General features: G+C 35.4%; 1 non-coding gene across 1 annotated transcript; it reads right to left on the reverse strand.

Moving 5' to 3' along the window:
• Positions 1-2,686: 2,686 nt before the first annotated feature.
• On the reverse strand, positions 2,687-2,790 carry LOC117021846 (U6 spliceosomal RNA). Its single transcript, XR_004422933.1, has one exon. It is a non-coding gene; the product is annotated as a U6 spliceosomal RNA (small nuclear RNA).
• Between the last annotated feature and the right edge of the window lie 11,799 nt (positions 2,791-14,589).

The following is a 14,589-nucleotide window of genomic DNA, read 5'->3' on the forward strand; positions in this document are numbered from 1 at the left end:
CTCTCTTCACCTTCTGGTATTCCTATGATGCGCATGTTGTTGCGCTTGATGTTATCCCAGAGGTCTCTTAGGCCATCTTCATTGTTTTTTATTCTTTTTTCTTTTTGTTGTTCCGTTTGGGTGATCTCTGCTACCTTGTCTTCTAAGTCGCTGATTCGATCCTCTGCTTCATCTAGCCTGCTGGTAATTCCTTCAAGTGAGTTCTTAATTTCGGTAATTGTGTTCTTTAGTTCCAACTGGTTTTTCGTTATGATTTCTACATCCTTCTTTATGTTTTCTCTAAGCTCGTTTGTTATGATTTCTACATCCTTCTTTATGTCTTCTCTAAGCTCCTTAAACATTCTTATCACCAGTGTTCTGAACTCTGTCTCTGAGAGGTTGGTTACGTCTGCTTCATTTGGTTCCAGTTGTGGAAGCTTCTTCTGTTCTTTTATTTGGGACGTGTATCTTTGTTTCCCCATTCTGGCTGACTGTGTTTATTTTGATATATTAGGTAGATCCCCTAGAGTTCTTAGTTCTTGCTAGGTTATCTTATGTAGTATGTGTCCTTTATATTTGACTCGCACCACGTCGTCCTCCTCTGCGTGTGCTCCAAAGGTGAGTCTTGTGTTGTGTACACTGTCCCGTCCAAGAAGATCTTTAATTGCTTCCCGCTAATGAGCAGGTGGGGTCAACTCCTGGGCTGACCTGCCGTGGGACTTGGCTCTGCCCCCCGCAGGGCACTCTGCTGCGTGAGGGTTGACCACCCCAATGTGATTTGGCCTCTATGGGCTCCAGAGCCTGCCGAGAACCCCCTCTAGGTGTGTGACCTGCAGGTCAAACCCGGCTGCACTCCGATTTGGTCTGGAGTTGGCCCCCGGATATGCCGAGTCCCGTGCCACCCAAGCTGGGCCCCGGCAGGGAAGTCCCAGAACAAGGCAAATCACCAAGCACAGCAGCAACGACAACAGCAAAGAGAAAAAAAAAACAAAAAACAAACAAACAAACAAAAAAAAAACCAGCCGATAACCCCCGCTCGACACAGGCAAAGATATCAAAGATACAAGACAAAGCAAAACAAAACCAAGCAAAGCAAAACAAAGCAAAACAAAAAGCAGCGACCGTCTCGGCCTGAGCCCACCAAGCAATGACCAGGTTGTCCTCTGCTGTACCAAAGAGCCCCCTGCTTATTGCGCAGGCAGAGCCGGTCACCTGGTGCTCAGAGAGACTTTGGGACTGCAGACTTAAAAGCGTGGGCCTGAGGGGTCTGGATGATAGTCTCCACAAAGTCAGTGCAGCTTCTGCCCTTGTCCGCACGTATGCACACCGAGAGGAGCACCACCCGTCCTTTGTCCAGAGCTCCAGAGTCCTAGGGCACTCCTTCAGTGTGTGTGTATGGGTGCGGGCGGGAGATTTCTGATCTGCTGACCGTGCCTCACAAGCTGGGCCCCGGCAGGGCAGTTTCAGAACAAAGCAAATCACCAAGCACAACAGCAACAACAACAACAACAAAGAAAAATATCAAATACGTTCACATGCAAAACCACCTGATAACCCCACTCGACAGAGGCAAAGATATCAAAGATATAAAGACAAAGCAAAACAAGACAAAACAAAGCAATACAAAAAGCAGCGACAGTCTCGGCCTAAGCCCACCAAGCAATGTCCAGGTTGTTCTCTGCTGTACCAAGGAGCCCCCTGCTTATTGCGCAGGCAGAGCCGGTCACCTGGTGCCCAGAGAGACTTTGGGACTGCAGACTTAAAAGCGTGGGCCTGAGGGGTCTGGATGATAGTTTTTACAATGTCAGTGCAGTTTCTGCCCTTGCCTGCACAAATGCGCACTGAGAGTGGCACCACCAGATACGTGACCAAAACTCTTGAGTCTTAAGGCACCTCTTCAGTGTGTGTGTGTGAGTGCGGGCGGGAGATTTCTGATCTGCTGAAAGCCCAGAGCTGCGCCTGCCTCACTGCTGATCTCCGGGTGTGTCTCGGCAGCTGCACCCACCCCACCCTAGGCAAGCCAGGAAGGGTGGGGGCTGGAGATGGAGGGGTCTTCACTCTCCCAGCCCAGCCGTGCGTCGCCCTCTTCCCACAGGCCAGAAAAGGTGGTGGCTGGGGGTGGAGGCGTCTCTTCTCTCCTAGCGCAGCCAAAATCACGCACACTACCCAGTCTGCCTGGGTCAGGGCTGCCCGTCAGGCATCCCAAAGCCTGAGCCTCAGATACCAGTCCTCGGTTCAGGAGCGGGTTTAAGTCTCTGGAAGGGCGGAGTAAGATTGGAGGAGCGGGGCAGGGGAGGGGCCTAGGTATGGAGACTGCGCCCCCGTCCGCCGCAGGGCTCGCCGCCTTCCCGGCTGGAGAAATCAGCCGTGGGACGCAGGGAAAGAGCCCACCCCTGGTCTCTGCGCTCTCCGCTCCGCCTTGGGCTCCCGTGCGCGCCCGGCACAGCGGGGCTCCACCGCGGTTTCCAGTCCCAGTCTCTGGAAGGGCGGGGTAGGATTGGAAGAGTAGGGGGGGGGCCCAGGTATGGAGACTGCGCCCCCGTCCGCCGCAGGGCGCGCCACCTTCCCGGCTGGAGAAATCAGCCGTGGGACGCAGGGAAAGAGCCCACCCCCGGTCTCTGCGCTCTCCGCTCCCGTGCGTGCCTCGAGAATTCTTTCTTTGTCATTATTTTTTTGAGTTTCAATATAAAGTGTCTTGGGGAAGACCAAAAATATGGAACAATTCACAAAGTTGAATTTCATTCTTGTGTAGGGACCATGGTAATCTCTGTATTACTACAATTTTAGTATATGTACTGCAAAAGGAAGCCCTACTACTGTTTCTTAATTATTATTATTTTTTTAATTCTCAATATTTTAAGTACCAATGTGAGTTTATTTTCTAGTACCAACACTTGCATATATATTCTCCCGCTTCTCATTCTTTTCACTCTCCTATCGCAATATCACGCATTCTTATAATTTCAACACGCTCTTATCTTAAAAATACATATCTCTAGCTTTGATGTTCATACTTGAAAATCTTGCATCCACATCACACTTAATAATTTTAAAACAAAAATTATTAAAGTTTTCCCCAAATTTGAACTACTTTCTATATCCCCCATCTCTAAAAATGACACAAAAAACAACCCAATGACCCAAAGTAGAAACTTGGATATCACCTGAGATATTTTAGATTCCCTTAGGACCTACACATCCTACACATAATTAATCATAATATGCAGTCAGTATTATTTGTTAAATTGCTTCCTAAAGAGTGTTGGCTAGCAAGATGGCAATCAATCTTTTGTCATCTAACATGTAAATAACATTCCCACAACATTGTTATATTCTATGGTTAGAAGCAAGTTACACATGTAGGGAAGGAGATTGTACAAAGGTTATTTGGGGCATCTTATAGGCTGTCTGACAAGCATTCTATAAAATGTGAGGATTTCAAATGTGAGGGTTAAAGGATTAATGTTATCAGTATTAAGGCTTGTTTGGAGGGTACAATATGGACCCAAGGTGAAGACGGCCTTCCTACTCCACATCCAGTGAAATGAACCTACTCACTGATTCATATATTTGCCTCTCAGAGTTGAGCCAGGCCAACTGGGCTTCACTCAGAAAGGAGAGGGAAAAAGAATGAGCCTCCTGCTGATGGATGGTTTTGAACAATATCATAAAGCGGCTGACCTACCGAAAGACCCAATGAATCCATTCCTTTTTCTATATGGAAGATCAGTTTAGCAATAAAAAGAAAGAAGAATCTTTCCCTTAGTAGCTGAAAAATTTTTCTTGGTAGAAGGAGTTCAAAAAGAGTAAGAAAATTGCTTTTCCTTGACATCTAAAAATCAAATGACAATCATATTATTGTATAGGCACCATTATTGTTTTATAGAATTAATAGATTAATCTATGAAACGAATAGATCTGTATTGAGATCTCATCCTTTTTCAATAACTTTTAACAACATGGAAAATAATAACTCCATCTTTGAAAATTGGTTGGTTCAGTTGTAAAATTTTCTTTGGCAAATCATCATTCATGTCATATCAATGCTCAATGTTATACTTGTTAATATTAAACAGAAACACAATCCTGAATAACCCTACCCATGCATCAGATGTGGAGACTTTACTGTCAAAAGTGATATTATTATTAAACCATGGATTCAATTGATTCTCATTAGTTTTTAAAGCCAATATTTAACGTGAAATATTTGGTAACCAGAAAAAGTTTCTCAAAAACTTTTGCACTTCATCAGACATCTGATGCCCCCTCATTTACTTCGTATTTATCTGTTATATCTTCAAATAAACACATATTGATGCAGCAGCTCTAGCTCCTATAAATATCAGTGAAAATTTCATTACTTTCAACCTCTCAACTTCATAATGATCTTCAGATCATATCTAACTTTAGGCCCAATTACTTTATAGAAAGATAGCGATCTGTTATTCAACTCTCGCACTAACAAAATACAAAGGAATTGACTGAATCATTTGTGGTGAGATTTAGGTTAGATAAGATAAAGAACTTCCTTCTATATGAGAAGATACCAACTAGGGTTCCATTTTAAGTTTTAAAATTATTTACCTTTAAATCAATCAGAAATAGTATATATATAAATATATATATATATATATATATATATATACACACACACATATACACACACATATATGCATATATGTATATATATACACACACATACATATATATGTATATGTATATATATACATATATATACACATACATGTATAAATATATGTGTGTGTATATATATATAAGACACTGAATTAATATACAGTAATATATGTAGATTAAGAACACACTGAATTTTAATAAGAATTCTGTATAGTATGATAAGTTCAAGGTTTTAATGATTTGATAGTCCATATATAATAAACTATGAATATATTTATCTGTTTGGCAGTTACTTTCTCTCACTATTTTTCTCAGCGTACCTGCCATAGTTATCTGTCTCTCATTACTTTCAGATATTTCTACTTTAAGTCAAATGCCTTTATTTTTATAGTGAGAAACTACAATGTGTTGAATGCAGTTTTATTGTATATTTTCCAGAAAGATGCTGGAATTTCAATTTAAAAATGATTTTATTTTGACAATTATGTGCCAGATAAAGAGTCTGATGGTCTAAAGAAAATCAAAACTACCTTTTTTTTTTTTTTTTTTTTTTTTAAAGTAGGATTGCCTTGTGCATCCCAGATTGAATATCTGTTGAATAATTTCAGGGTCTAAGATAGCAAACATTACAAAGTCAACTAATCAATAACTTATCTTATGTGTGGATGATAATATACAAGAATATAGGCCTGAAGATAGGAAAGATTTTGCCATATTGCAGCAGGGAAAAGTGCATTTGAAGTATCCATTTGAAGTGTAACAAAATGTGCAATATATCTGCTATTAACACAGTCAAGGAACAGAGAAGTGGCTGGTGTAATGTGAAGAAAGAAAAGAGGTTGAAGATGAGACTGAAGTGTAAGTAGAAGAAACCTACAGAATGAGGACATTTATAATAATAGATAAACCTGCATATTTCTATGTGTCTTTAATTTTCGCAAGTTTAACGTTTAATGCCATTGGAGCTTGCAAATGTGCAATTTCAAGATAATCATAATGATCTTTTTTTGACTATGTTTTAGCTTAAGTAATAAATTGTCGATGGTGAGGTTTTTCTGCCCTGTGGATTGTAATATGGTTATATTTCTACCATCTAACAACTCAGTAACAAAGTTGGCAGAAGTTAAAAATTAGTAGAAGTTAAAAATCAACAGAATAAATATACAGATGGATAATAAACCTTTACATTGATGCTTTACTTTACTTGAAACATTCAAATTTAATTAAAATTAGAATGAGATATGACTTAAATTCTCCATCAAAAACAGAAAAGTTTCAAAATTCTAACACAAATTTTGGCAAGAATTTGGAGCAAGGGGAACTTTAATAACCTGCTGAGGGAAGGTATACAATTATAAACTGGAAATAATTTGACAGACTTTAGTAAAATTGACAATGTGCATACCTTATGACTTAATTTAACTCAGATTGCTTTAAAATTTTCTAATATCTATACCAAAAATAAAGGCAAAATGGTAGTCATAATGTAGTCAAAATAGCAGTGATAATGAATTAATTGAGCTACAAAATAAAGTTGAATGAATCTCAGACACGTATTATAATAGAAAAAGGAAATTTACCAGAAAAAAATGATGACACAAAATACAGAAAACAATATTTGTTATAACTATTGATATAGATATATTATTTTTATAACTATTTTTTATAACTATGGATATAGATTTAGACACAGATGTAGATGGAGGACTACAAACCAACTGTTAAATGATTATCTTGATTAATGGAATAATAAGTGACCGTGATAATACTTTTTACAATTCATATTTGTTAATTTTGTTACGAAAATTATTGCATAGACTTTACATGCATTTTGCATATAAGAAAATTGTCCATTGTTTTATATAAATAATACATTACTGAGTTCTTAATTCTGATTTGTTCTGAATACTGGGAGCTGAAAAAAATATAACATTCTGCCCTTTTGAGAAGCAAAACTAAGAACAAGCAAAAATAACTTACCTGCTAGCCCCAGAATGTATTTGATCCTGGAAGATAATACTGTGAACCAACTGAGATAGATGATCTGTCAAGACTTAGAGCTTGTCCATCAAAACTTGCTCTACTCTTTTGTTCTACCAATTCAAAGCTTGGATGCTATAATAGCCCAATACCAACTAGTTGTACACCTTGCAATACCACTGTAAAATCACTCAGCCTATTAGTATTCTCCCCTCTAATGTCTTCCTTACCGATTTTTTTTCCAATCAACGGCTTTAATTGATCAACAGAGTGGTTTGGTGATTTGGGGGAGGAGTCCACTAACAATCCAGAATACCTGTTTTATGTTTAATTTCTAGAAACTAAAAACAGGCAATTTTAAACATTTTTAGTATTATTGTAACTTTCTCTCCTTTTGGGTTATTTTACAAAATATTTTCTCAGTTATTGAAACAATAATTTAAAAAAAAAAAACTAAAGTTGATATGTGGGATATAAAACTGAAAGCAATAAAGAAAGAAGACAAACAGAAACAAAAACTGATAGATACATACAATAATTTAGTGGTTACTGTAAGGTAAGAGGGGAGGAAGGTAGATGAGGGTAAAGGGGATCAAATATATGGTGATGGAAGAACTGATTGGGTGGTGAACACACAATGTGATATTTAGATGATGTATTATAGAATTGTACACCTGGAACCTATGTAATTACTAACCATTGTCACCCCAATAAATTTTAATTAAAAATAAATTAAAGTTGAGATTGAGTTTTAAATGAAGAGTTATTTTGTAGTCTTTGAGCAACTGAAAGTTAATTAGTGGTATTCATGATATTGTTGCTATTTTCTTCCTCTCATGGCTATATGTTTGGAAAATGAGAGCCAAAAAATTTATCCATAGTATTAGAAAGTGATGGTGTTGATGGAGAATGAAAAAAATAATGCTGAAAAAAGTTTTTTTTTTTTTTTTAAAAAAAGGGCATATATATTTTAGGCCCTCTGTTTGAAAAAATACTCTTTAAAACATACATATCTAATCAATTTGGACTTATCCAATTCATTTTCTTTATTATTTATGTACATTCATGCCTGATTTTTGCTCCTTTTTATTCCCTTCAATTCATAACATCTTTCTGCTGATTTGTACAAAATACCACACATGAGAAAAAGTTAGAACCAAGTGCTGGATGAAAAAATGTTAAATTTTTTAAAAAAATTTTATCACTTGGTAGTGACTCTGAGGAGCATTGTGATCATATATATATGTATCACTGTATATGTATATGTATATGTATCACTGTGTATATATATCACTGTACATATATATATATATATATATATATCAAAGGATATGAGCTGTTGGATATGAGCACACCCTCCAATAGGATCTTTGTGTGTCTTCTCTATTACTAATTAATTTATAGGTGTTCTCACCATTTCCAGGAAGCTTACTTCTGTTATAGTGCCTATGATGCTACCAAATGAATCTATTAATCTCACTACGGACATATACCTATTTTCCCTGGTTATCAGATAACAAAACATCCATACTAATCATTCATTATCAGAACTCTCATTTCTAAAATTTGCATGTCTTCACCTGCGACCAAATCTCCTACAGTTTCACTCACCCTGCAACCTTTTTTCTGACCCCCTGCAACTCTGAACCTTTAGAAGGAAGAAGACTCAGTCTAAATCCTAGCCTTTCCCTTAGCCCACTAAAGTAAGTCTTATTTATTCACTTAAACTTTACCTGCCTTTTTTAAAATTTATTGGGGTGACAATAGTTATTAAAATTACATAGGTTTCCAGTGTACAGTTCTGTAATATGTCATCTATATATCACATTGTGTGTTCACCATCCAGAGTCAGTTCTCCTTCCATCTTTCTTAAGATTAAAAAGTGTGTACAGCATTTCCTTGCTTCCAAATATCATTCCAAGTTATTGCATCCTCCTTTAATTTTAAAAGTTCCCATTACTTCAAAAAGAATATTACTTTGAGATCCATGCCTCTGACTAAACTGCTCTCTATCACTTGCCATTGTCATTACGTAGGTATATTACATTACATAAATGTAAGAGAGTGGCTTGCCAATTATTAAATCTTTTATACATTAAGTTCGAAGTATAAAACCAAGAAGTGTGTCTCACCCTTTAGTTTGAGGACTACTTCTGTAAGGTTAAGCATGAGGAATTTTATCGTATTTAACAATGAGAAAACATAAGTTCCATGCTTAGGAAAAATGCTTTGAAAACCCATTGTATTAAACTTACTATTGGAAATTGAGTTTTATCTAGGATGGCACAAGTCTTAGATTAGAAGTTCATGACCACAGAACACTGTCTATGTATGCAGGCTGCATGTGAAATGGCACTTGCCGCGTACCATAGATTGATTTCTGTATCAGGAATAAATTGGATTGATTTAAAAGGATAGATTAATACCTGGGCGGTCTTGATGGAATTTCTCTCCGCATTTCAGTGAGCTATAAAACATTATTATTCTTTGGCCAAACCCTGGAAAACAGGAAGGATTTTTAACAAATGGAAATGTAGAAACCACTATTTTAAGCAGAGGTAATTATAGGAGAAAATACATGAATAAGGGAAAGAATGAGACGTTTATTTTCACCAAGGTTATAATACTAAGTGAATTCTATGAGTGGAAAGTGATTTGGATCACATTTTGAAACACTCTGGAGAGTTTTCTTTTCTTAATTGGATCAGGGGATTTTATCAGAGATGTGTTTTAGTGATATCAATCTGTAAGTGGAACTCTAAAGGATGAATTAGAGCAGAAAAAAACAACTTTTCTTGGTGAGCCAATTATAAAGCCTTTATAAAAGTCAAAATATGAGGTATAGAAAAGCTAATTTAGAGGATGACAATGGGAGAGGAAAAAACAAAGGGTGAGCATACAAGGAATGAAATAATGTAACAAATAATTGGAAAATAAGGGGTCAGAAGAGAGTTAAAAAAAGGTGGTTTTATTTTTAACTGGTAAATGAAAAGTCATTAAACAAAGTTTTCATGTTTAGGTCACAGTTGTGCCATTTATTTTGGTCTTCTGATGTATACTCATCTAGGTAAAAATATTCAGAAATTGAAAATATAGTATGAAAGCTGCCTGATCTAAATGCAGAAAGATAAGTACCATATGATCTCACTTATATGCGAAATCTAAAGAAAAGAATAAGTGAATGAACTAATCAGAAACAGTTTTGTAGACAAAGAGGAAAAACTGAGGGTTGCTAGGTGGGTGGGGGGGTGGGGGAAGGGGGAAGGTGAGGGGATTGGAAAACAATCAGTAACCACAAGGGGTTTTGAAAATTAATCTGGGGAACGTAATTTAGTGGTTACTAGAGGGTAAGGGGGTGGGGGGTGGGAGATGAGGGTAAGGGGGATCAAATATATGGTGATGGAAGGAGAACTGACTCTGGGTGGTGAACACAAAATGTAATTTATAGATGATGTGATACAGAATTGTACACCTGAAATCTATGTAATTTTACTAACAATTGTCACCCCAATAAATTTAAAAAAAATAATAAAAAAAATAAATAAATGCAGGATCAGGAGCAACACAATAGCTGGTCAAAGCAAGAGCCTAACAGCCCAGGTCACAAACAAAATCATTCATACAAATACACCATTTTCTAAAATATACCCATTTAATTCAGTTGTCACCATGAGGCTTTGTTTCTCTTTTTCCATCCCGCAGTGGACAACTGAAAAGTTTAACAGATATTGAAACTTAGGAAAGTGACTTTTGAACCTAAGTCATTCATTGCTTTAAATATAGCCTTGATTTTAGTTAGCTTTTATCCTGCCTGTGCGATAACTCTACCTACCCTTACCCTGAGATTCCAGCAATAGAACCAGATTCAGCTTGGGTGCTTAATTCTTGTCTCTGTCTCTGTCTGTCTCTCTCTCTCTCTCACTTTAGGATCCATACTGATCAACCTTTACAAATAGAGAGTGGGGCACTGGACAGGCAATGAAGAGTAGGCAGGCCTAAAATATTAATATATTTAAAAATTCTCTCAGAAGTTATTACTGACAATGAATCACAGATGACTATTATGCAGTGAATTGTGTCCCCTGCCAAAAAGTATATAGAAGTCCTAATCCCCAGAAGCTGTGACCCTATTTGAAAATAGAATCTTTGCAGATGTAATTAAGTTATGATGAGGTGATACTAGTTTAGGGTAGGCACTACTCCAATAATTACTGTCTTCACAAGAGAAAAATCTGTACACAGACACACAGGGGAGAAAACCACGTGAAGACGGAGGAAGACATTGAGTAACGCGTCTACGAGCCAAGGAATGACAAGCTTCATTGGCAGCAGCCAGAAGCCGGACGTGGCCAGGAAGGATTTCTTTCCCCCAGAGCATTTAAAGAAAGGGTGGCCCTGCCAACAACATGATTATAGACTTCTAGCCTCCAAATCTGTGAGAGAATACACTTCTATTATTGTAAGCCACCCAGTGTGTAGCGCTTTGTTATGGCATTCCTCAGAAACTAATACAGTTACCGAATGTCATTTGTAGTACTCTAAAACTTTCCACATAGTTATGCCCTATTTTCACCAAGTATTTTGTAATACCGCTGTAAAAAAGACTTTTGCAGTTCTTTTGATCTCGTCTATTTCATTATGATGTCCCATTTAGTACAATGTGTGTTTTCATTTGTTCATTCCTTTAAATTTTAATTTGCATATGTTTTATGGATACTTTTTAATAAGGTGTTATAATTCTAATAACAGTTAATTTCAATTATGGTCAAGAGACTATATTTATATACATATGTATATATATATATATATATATATATTTATATATATATATATATATGATATGAGATGTAAATAATATTTGTGTGACGGCTATCACAACCACATATTGTGAATGGAATGAAATGGCCTTCTTATGGTTGATTCTCTCTTCCCTAGACTTTGTAAAATGAATGTAGCCTCCGCATTCTGGAAAAAAAAAAAGGTGCTAGATAGATAATAGATAGATAACAAGGTGATTGTTTCTGCAAGACAAAGTAAAATTTTATTTTCTAGTGGAGGTATAGGTCATAGATGCGTGTAGACAGTGATATTTTCATACCAGAGATACTCAATAAAAGAAATCAAAAAGAGGTGGAGGGAAATTCGCTACATAATTAACTCAGCAAAGGCAAATATGTTTATTTTATTTAGGGCACAAAGGAAATAGATTGATATTCTGATAATCAATATATCTGTAGTAGTTTATTAAGTGGATTCTTCAACTCAAATATTTAAGGACATAAAGTGAGTAGGGTAATGTGTTTAATACTAAGGATAAATTAAAGAAGAATAAAGCATGGTCCTTGCTTTGATGGAGCTCCAAAGTCAGAGTTGTTTCCAGGTACAAGGTTGATAGTTTAGAAGATACACAATCCTAAAATAAGACAAAAGTCTTAAAGAAAGAAGTGATTCTAAATTTGAGAACATTAAATTGCTAATTTGATTTATATCGTCCCTAAAAATACTACCTTGTCTCCTGCCATTATGCCATTTATGTAGTGTCATTATTTGGAAAGAATGTAACATCATTTTAACTAAATATTATATTGCCAAATTCATTCCCAACTTGAAAATCAATATAAGCTTAAATATATTCATATAAATACAAATCATTCACTGAATATTTATTGTTTGCTGGATTCTATGTGCTTGGAATATATAAAAGAACAAAACAGACAAAAATATCTGCCAATAGGCAACAAACAATACATATAATAAATAAATATACTATATAGAAAATTATTTAAGAAGGTTAAACGTTCTATGGGGTATCTAAAGCAGAATAACTTGGATTTTAAAGTCTGGGGTGACAGACTTTAAAGATGCAGTTTTCACTGAGAAAATAAGTTGAGGAGAGTCTCTGTATTATGCACATGGTAAGAAAACTGAAGTAAAAGAAGCTGCACTTTTTTTTTTTTTTTTTTAAGATCCTAAATGATGAAGAAAGGTTTGGGACCATTTCGAAAATGTGTTATGCTGTCAAACGTGAGGATATAAACCAGTATTTTTACTAAGGCATTGAATCTATCTTTAGGAGTACCATTTAGACTACAGAATTAAAGCGTTAGACACAGTTTTATTAGAGACATTGAAAACTCATTAACTTCACAAGTGATCACATTCCCTTTGAGGTATATGAATACAGAATTTAATTTAAAAGTATCACAATTAGGTAATCAATAGTCTCGGCCACTGAGGTATTATTATGCAGAAGATGCAGGCATTCCCTTTGCAAGTAATTTTCTCACTGCACTGCTTAATTTCAGCCATTTTCTCCTCAAATGTTCAACATTCTAACACATGAAGTAAATAATACATATAAAGAAGGATTTTCATGCTGAATAGGTTTGATAATCATGAAAAAAAGAATGCATTAAAATATATTGAAAATCACATTTCAGATAAAAATATGTAAATGTCTTCTGCCATACCAATCATTTAAAAAATAATTTTAGAAATCTTAATTTTTAAGGCAATTAGGTATTTAGAGATAAATGTAGGATTAAGTCAAGCAATCTGTCCTACCAAGTGTATATCTCAGTACAGTATAGATTTAATAATCTAATTATCTGCATATATAAACCATTAGCCCATAATATAACCACACAGTGTATCTAAAAGAAAAAAAATAGCAAATACCTCATAACAAATCAATAACTCATGTGTGTATAAGTAATTTATTTAATAAACAACTTTACAATATAGTCCATGTGGTTTACTTTGTTCCCTTAATCCTTTCTTTCCTTAAACGTTGCTTACATTAATTTACTATATTAAGAAACCCTTATCTAATTTAGTAACTGGCATATTAAGGGTTTAAACAATCAAGGCAAGTCTCTTTACAGTAAATTATTTTCTACCAAGCATTAAATGTACTGCTGATGTATATACATATTAGAAAAATTCTTTAATTTTTATTAAACTATAAGTGCCATACAACATTATATTAGTTTTAGGTGTACAACATAGTGATTTTACATTTATATACCTTACTATATGATCACCATGGTAAGTCTAGAAACCATCTGTCACTGCACAGTTATTACGATCTTATTGACTGTATTCCCTGTGCTACACATTACATCCCATGTCAAATAAAAGTAGCTTCTCAATTGTTTCTTGTTTCAACTCTGAAGTTGGTGTTAACAGAGAGTTCTCTCTCTCTCTCTCTCTCTCTCTCTCTCTCTCTCTCTCTCTCTCTCTCTCTCTCTCTCTCTCTCTTTATGTGTGTGTGTCTTGTATTGCTAAAGTTAAGGCACTGGATATATTTATATAATTTATTCCTGTATATCTGATAAAACAAACTTAACTAAAAGACACAACAAATTGATCAAAAAGTAAGTTAAATAATGCCAATTTCTATACTGAGAAATTAAAAAATAACATGATCAAGATAAAGGAAAGCTTAGGTGACCAATATAATTTAAAAAATTCATACTGTTAAAAAATAATTAATCTCAATAGAGTGAGGGATACATAGAGAATAGAAACGAATATTTTGAAAGTAATATTTAAAATTGAATCTTACTGTATAGAAGTAAATAATGCAATTAGTTGATAAAAGCGTATTTCACAAACAAGCATATGGTGTTCGTTCTATATTAGGCTTTTCATCCCTCAAAATAAAAATTAACATTATAACAAAGAATACCATAATATAGGGAGGTGGGGCTTGTCAGTTAGATCCCCATTTTACTAACTGGCCCTAAATAATAATGGTCTTAATTAGTTATACTAATTTTGTTCAGACCTTCAACTATTTAAATCTTTCCCAGAGAATGTATTAGGGAATATATTGCAATATGAGAACTTCATGATTTACATGAAACATTTTTTCCAGGTAAGTCATGATATGAAATCTGTTCTGATGAGCATTTTTCATTTTTATTATGTTCTTATAAGAGGAAATAAAAATAGTGATACCATTTTAAAAGACCATTAAAGCAGTGGTGCAAT

Source organism: Rhinolophus ferrumequinum, chromosome 4 (assembly GCF_004115265.2).
Source record: "Rhinolophus ferrumequinum isolate MPI-CBG mRhiFer1 chromosome 4, mRhiFer1_v1.p, whole genome shotgun sequence".
Lineage (NCBI taxonomy): Eukaryota > Metazoa > Chordata > Mammalia > Chiroptera > Rhinolophidae > Rhinolophus > Rhinolophus ferrumequinum.